The sequence below is a fragment of the Carlito syrichta genome, unplaced genomic scaffold (genome assembly GCF_000164805.1).
Source record: "Carlito syrichta isolate Samal-C Ts95f unplaced genomic scaffold, Tarsius_syrichta-2.0.1 Scaffold308816, whole genome shotgun sequence".
Classification (NCBI taxonomy): Eukaryota; Metazoa; Chordata; class Mammalia; order Primates; family Tarsiidae; genus Carlito; species Carlito syrichta.
Window position 1 is genome coordinate 71,419 of NW_007252912.1, and position 5,874 is coordinate 77,292.

Here is a 5,874-nt window from a genome sequence, read left to right on the forward strand (position 1 = left end):
CCTCCTCCAATCTCTAACCGCATTGGCCTGTCCGACGACCGATTCCCACCCTGGCAGCCCCTTGGAAAGATACCTGTCTTCTTTGAGCCTCATTTTCCCACCTGGTAAATGAGTGGATGTGACGATGACTTCAGTAGCTAAAGGGTGATGAGCGAAATACGTGGTGGGCTCGAAAGTTGCTATTGTTATTTGTGTTATTCCTGTTAGCTCAAACCATCACCTTTAGAGTCCATTTTAAGTCCTTTAGTTCCTACTTTCACCCTCATGGCAAACGAGCAGAGACAGAACGAAATTCTCATTTTGCAGATGAAAAAGCTGAGGGAGAGGAAGTGATATATCTGTGACCCTGTAGCTTCTGGCAGATTGGTGGATTTTTACCACTTATGTCAGGTGTGCTGTGGCTTTTTCTTTTCATTCCCTGGCCTGCTGGGTCCATGGTTAGGTGAATGTCAAACTAATTAGACAAATGAACAAATAGTGTTACATTCCGTGTAGGCTGGGTGGTGGTTCATACCTCTAATCCCAGCACCTTGGGAGGCCAAGGCCGGAGGGCTGCTTGAGGCCAGGGGTTTGAGACCCGCCTGGGTAAAATAGCAAGACTCTGTCTCTATTAAAAAAATAAAAAATATAGCCGGGTGTAATGGCACATGCCTGTAGATCTAGCTACTTGGAAGGATGAGGTGGAAGGATCAGGTGGAAGGATCATTTGAGCCCCAGCAGGTCAAGGCTGCAGTGGCCGTGAGTATGCCACTGCACTCCAGCCTGGGTGACACAATGAGACTCCAACTCACAAAAATAAATAAATAAATAATATTTTGGCTGTCATCCAATACCTAAAAGTGTGCAGTTCCTCTGTTTTTTGGTAAATCTTAAAATATCTGCTCTGTTGGCATTCCTAAAGCCCACTTCTCTATCTACAAGCAAGAACTGTTTCCTAATTTTGTGCTGAACATGTATAGGTTTCCCTTCTAGTATCAAATCAGTACTTAGAAAGTTGAGTTCACAGTCCAGCAACCTGCAGTTTCTTACTAATCCACAGTGATGATTTTTCTAAGGTTTTTACCTTACTGCTTTTTATTGTGCAGTTACAATAAAGAACTTTTAGACAAGGTGATGGAAATGGCTGATGGCATTGAAGTGGAAGACCTGCCAGAGTTTACTACCAGAAGTGAATTAATGAAAAAGGTAAACAGGATTTCCAAGTGCATGTGATAAAATGGTGTAGAATTAAATGGTCCCTGCTTTCATGACACTATAGCATTAGAGTATGTATATTTTTTTCTTTCCCCATAATTGGTGTAAGCCTTATAACTAGATAACACAGTATCATAAATTATGCATTGTTCATGAAATAACACATAAACTTGACCTCTTCAGGCTGTCTAGGAGTTTAGGAACATTTTTTTTTTTTTTTTTTTGAGTTGGAGTCTCACTCTGTCGCCCAGACTGGAGTGCAGTGGCCGGGACCGCAGCCTCGACCTGCTGGGCTCTGGCGATCCTTCCGCCTCAGCCTTCCAAGTAGCCGGAATTACAGGCGCGCGCTGCCACGCCCAGCTGATTTTTTGGTTTATTGTAGAGAGGAGGTCTCGCTGCCCAGGCGGGTCTCGAACCCGCGGGCTTAGGCAATCCACTCACCTCAGCCTTCCAAAGGCGCGGGATTACAGGCTGAGCCACCGAGCCCGGCTAACATTTTTTTTTAAATCTGAGTCTTACTCTGTCGCCCAGGCTGGAGTGCAGTGGCATGCTCACCACCACCACATTCTCTACCTGCTTCCCTCAGACAGTCCTTCCACCTCAGCCTTCCAAGTAGCTGGAACTACAGGCTTGAGCCACCACACCCAGCTAATTTTTTGTCTTATTGTAGATCTTGCCAAGTTGCCTAGGCTGGTCTCGAACCTCTGGCCTCAAGCTATCCTCTCACCTTAGCCTCCCAAAGTGCTAGGATTACAGGAGTGAGCTACTGAGTCCAGCCCTGTTTTGAGTTTCTTTTGATTGATTTTAAAGAAAATGTTGGCTAGAGTGCTAAAGTTTCCACTTGTTAAAATATCTTGTTGGTAACAGAGTAATTCTCCTTACCTCAGAAGGTAATGGCCTGACCAGACATGTTTGGCCTCTCTTACTGATAGGAATGCGGCCGGAGTAATGTCTGGATCCAATAGATTTTTTTTGTCTGTTCTGCAGGGCTGATCTCAAGCTATAGACTTTTTACAGTGGGCTCTTGCCTTGAGTCTTGAATCCGGAACCTGGAGCTGGAGCTGTATAGAGTATAGCACAGAGAACTTTGGGATGGCGCTGGGCGTCTTTAGTTGCTTTTCAGAATCACCCTCCGGCATGCTTTTTTCACATTTCTCCTGATCTCTGCAGGCAGCAGAATAAATTGTGCACGTATCTTCCAAAGTTCCTTTGGCACTTTATCCAGGCTTCTTTTGGGGGGGAGGGTGTTGAAGTCTCACTCTGTTACCCAGGCTGGAGTACAGTGGCACGCTCACGTCCACCACAGCCTCAACCTGCTGTACTCAGACAATCCTTCTTCTACATCAGCCTTCCAAGTAGCTAGAACTATAGGCACATGCCACTACACCTGGCTGATTTTTTTTTTTAATTTATTGTAGAGACAAGGTCTTGCAAAGTTGCTCAGACTGGTCTTGAACCCTTGGGCTTAGACAATCTTCTTGCTTCTGCCTCCCAAACTGTTGGGATTACAGGCATAAGTCACTGCGCCTGGCTATCCAGGCTTCTTCTTTTTTTTTTTGAGTTGGATTCTCAGTCCATCTCCCAGGCTGGAGTGCAGTGGCACACTCATGGCCACCCCAGCATCGACCTGCTGGGCTCCGGCGATCCTTCCGCCTCAGCCTTCCAAGTAGCCGGAATTACAGGCATGCGCTGCCACACCCGGCTGATTTTTTGATTTATTGTAGAGATGAGGTCTCGCTGCCCAGGCAGGTCTCGAACCCGCGGGCTCAGGCAATCCACTCACCTCAGCCTCTCAAAGGCGCGGGATTACAGGCTGAGCCACCGAGCCCAGCCGGCCCAGGCTTCTTTTAGAGCCACTATGACCTTGAAGGAAAAGATGGCACCTAAAAGTTTCATTTAGTCATTATTACAATAAAACTTAGTATAGTCATATGCCAGAGATGGTACTCAGAAAATATAATATTGACCAAAGCAATAGAATAAAAAGCTGCTGCCCCCTTTTTAGTTTTACCCTTAGAAACAAACCTGAATCTTTGTTTCCCCCATTTGGGTCTCGTTTTGGGAGGGAGGGCACATCACAGAGGTCATTGTCTGTGTGGGTCTCAAGGAGCTAATCAAGACCTCAGCTGCTCAGAAGGTTTGGCCAAAATAGCATATCCCACTTGATCTCAAGGTGATTTGTTTTTCTAAAAAAAGTGTTTTGTTTTGTTTTTATATCTGAATCAGGAGTCAAAAACTACAGGTTGGTATTTGAGATGTTTTGTTTTTGTAACTTTTTTAGAATAGAGATGGAAGTCTTGCTGCTATGTTGCCCAGGCTGGTCTTCAGTTCTTGGACTCTACCACCTTGGCCTCCCAAAGTGTTGGGATTACAGGTGTGAGCCATCATGCCTGGCCTCTTGTTTTTATTTTATTTTATTTATTTTATTTTGAGTCAGAGTCTCACTCTGTCGTCCAGGCTGGAGTGCAGTGGCACACTCACTGCCACTCCCGCATCAACCTGCTGGGCTCCGATGATCCTTCTGCCTCAACCTTCCAAGTAGCTGGAACTACAGGCATGCGCCACCATGCCCAGCTAATTTTTTTGATTCATTGTAGAGAGGAGGTCTCGCCAAGTTGCCCAGGCGGGTCTCGAACCCCAGAGCTCAGGCAATCCTCTCGCCTCGGCCTCCTGAAGGCCTCTTGTTTTTAAAATCAGCTGTTATCTCAATACAGCATTCCTGACATTAAATAAATAACATCAGTTGTTAACAGGGGTTACTGTTTTTAGCCAGGGAGCAGTGAGGATTGGAAGTATGTGGCTCTTTGGATCTTCTCATTAATACTTAAAAAAAAAAAAATCTCTGGTTGATTAGCCTAAAAAAACAAAGCAAAAACAACCCTGGGCAGTCCTTGGGTGTCCCAGAGTGATGAGGTTCTTGCGGCCCAGCCAGGGATGGCCTAGATAGTTGTCAGGGTGTACCCCATGGGAGAGAGGCATGGGTAAGCAGGGAATGGGGTGAGCTTTTATTTCCTAACTGCTTATGGCAGATTCTTTCCTTACTTTTTGTTCCTAAGGGGTTTTCCTCCCTCCTTTTTCTTAAATTGGTCTTTATTATACTTCTTTGTCTTGTATGTGTTCTGAAAGGCAGCTGAACTCTTTCTAGTCATGCTGGGCTATTAAGAAATCAGAAGCCAGGCTTGGTGGCTTAGCCTGTAATCCTGCGCCTTTGGGAGGCTGAGGTGAGTGGATTGCCTGAGCCCGCGGGTTCGAGACCCGCCTGGGCAGCGAGACCTCATCTCTACAATAAATCAAAAAATCAGCCGGGCGTGGTAGCACGCGCCTGTAATTCCGGCTACTCGGAAGGCTGCGGCGGAAGGATCGCCGGAGCCCAGCGGGTTGAGGCTGCGGTGGCCGGGAGTGGCCACTGCACTCCAGTCTGGGCAACAGAGTGAGACTCCAACTCAAAAAAAAAAAAATCAGAACACTTCATGACACTAGAACTGCGCCCCCAGGAAGAGGCTAAGGAGGTCTGGCATGTCCCAGACATTATCCACAGACAATTGTGAAAATTGTGAGAGAGAGAGAGAGAGAGAGAGAGAGAGAGAGAAAGTATTGGGAAGGATCTGGCTAAACTGTTAAATGTTATAAAGGAGTCTTGTACCTCAAACATATATGGAGCCCCTGCCCTTCTTGACACTGTCATTGAGCCTGGAGAGAAGAGTCCTCAGGCATGAAATTGGTGTCCCTGAAACCGAAACCATGCTGTTCTTGTACTAATCATTAGGAGTTAACTACATGGAAGAAGCCAAGGCCACCATTCTGTAGCATTTTTGGATCACGTGTACTGCAACTTACTTTAAATAAAACTGTGTTTTCTAAGTAACCAAGTTTAATTTTAGAGTGTTATGCCACTGAAAAGGAAATTCAGCCGATCCTGAAAAGTAACATACTTATAGGGTTTATAGAGCTTTGCCAGTTGTTAAGACTCTTCTAGATAAGCCCATCCTGAGAACAAGCCATTGGATCATGTAGTATGACAGATTTGTGTGGTATTAAAGCCTGTCTCCTCTCCACTGAAGGCCACCCTGAGAATCCACCAGAAGGAGAGCCATGGGAACTTCACAGCAGTTTTGTCCCATGGTGGCAGTTTTTGCATGACATAGGGGAGGCTGGCAAACATTAGACAACATTGCCAGTCCAGAGAAAAAAACCCTGATGTCAATGTCAAGCCATACACACGAAAATGTCTGTTGTTCTGCACAAAATTGATCCTTACCTCTAAAATTAGAGTTTAGTTGGGTTTTAAAGCTAGTTACCAAGTGAAAATGAATTGCCTGGCATTGTTGACATCTCAAGGCCAGACAGTGATGATGACTTGGAGACATAAGCTCTTTAAAGGAAGATTTAAAAATACTTTATGGCTATTCTGCAGCTTTGAGGCAAGGACATCTCTGCAGTTTGTGCAACTCTTTTTTTTTTTGTCTGAGAAAAGAAATGAGCATTGGTTTCTGACAGGTGGGATTTGTCAGATAGTTGCAGTGTATGATTTTTTTTTCTTCTGAAAGAGGAGGGTTCAAACACAAATATATATATATATATATATATATATATATATTTTTTTTTTTTTTTTTTTTTTTTTTTTTTGAATTGGAATCTTACTCTGTCCCCCAAACTGGAGTGCAGTGGCCGCCCCCGGCC

General features: G+C 45.0%; 1 long non-coding RNA gene across 1 annotated transcript in view; it reads left to right on the forward strand.

The window, feature by feature from the left end:
* The first annotated feature begins 1,070 nt into the window (after positions 1-1,070).
* Positions 1,071-5,874, forward strand: part of LOC103268309 — an 8,468-nt gene continuing 3,664 nt past the window's right edge. The window contains exon 1 of the long non-coding RNA XR_504806.2: positions 1,071-1,185. This is a non-coding gene — a long non-coding RNA (uncharacterized LOC103268309). The remainder of the gene's footprint in view (positions 1,186-5,874) is intronic.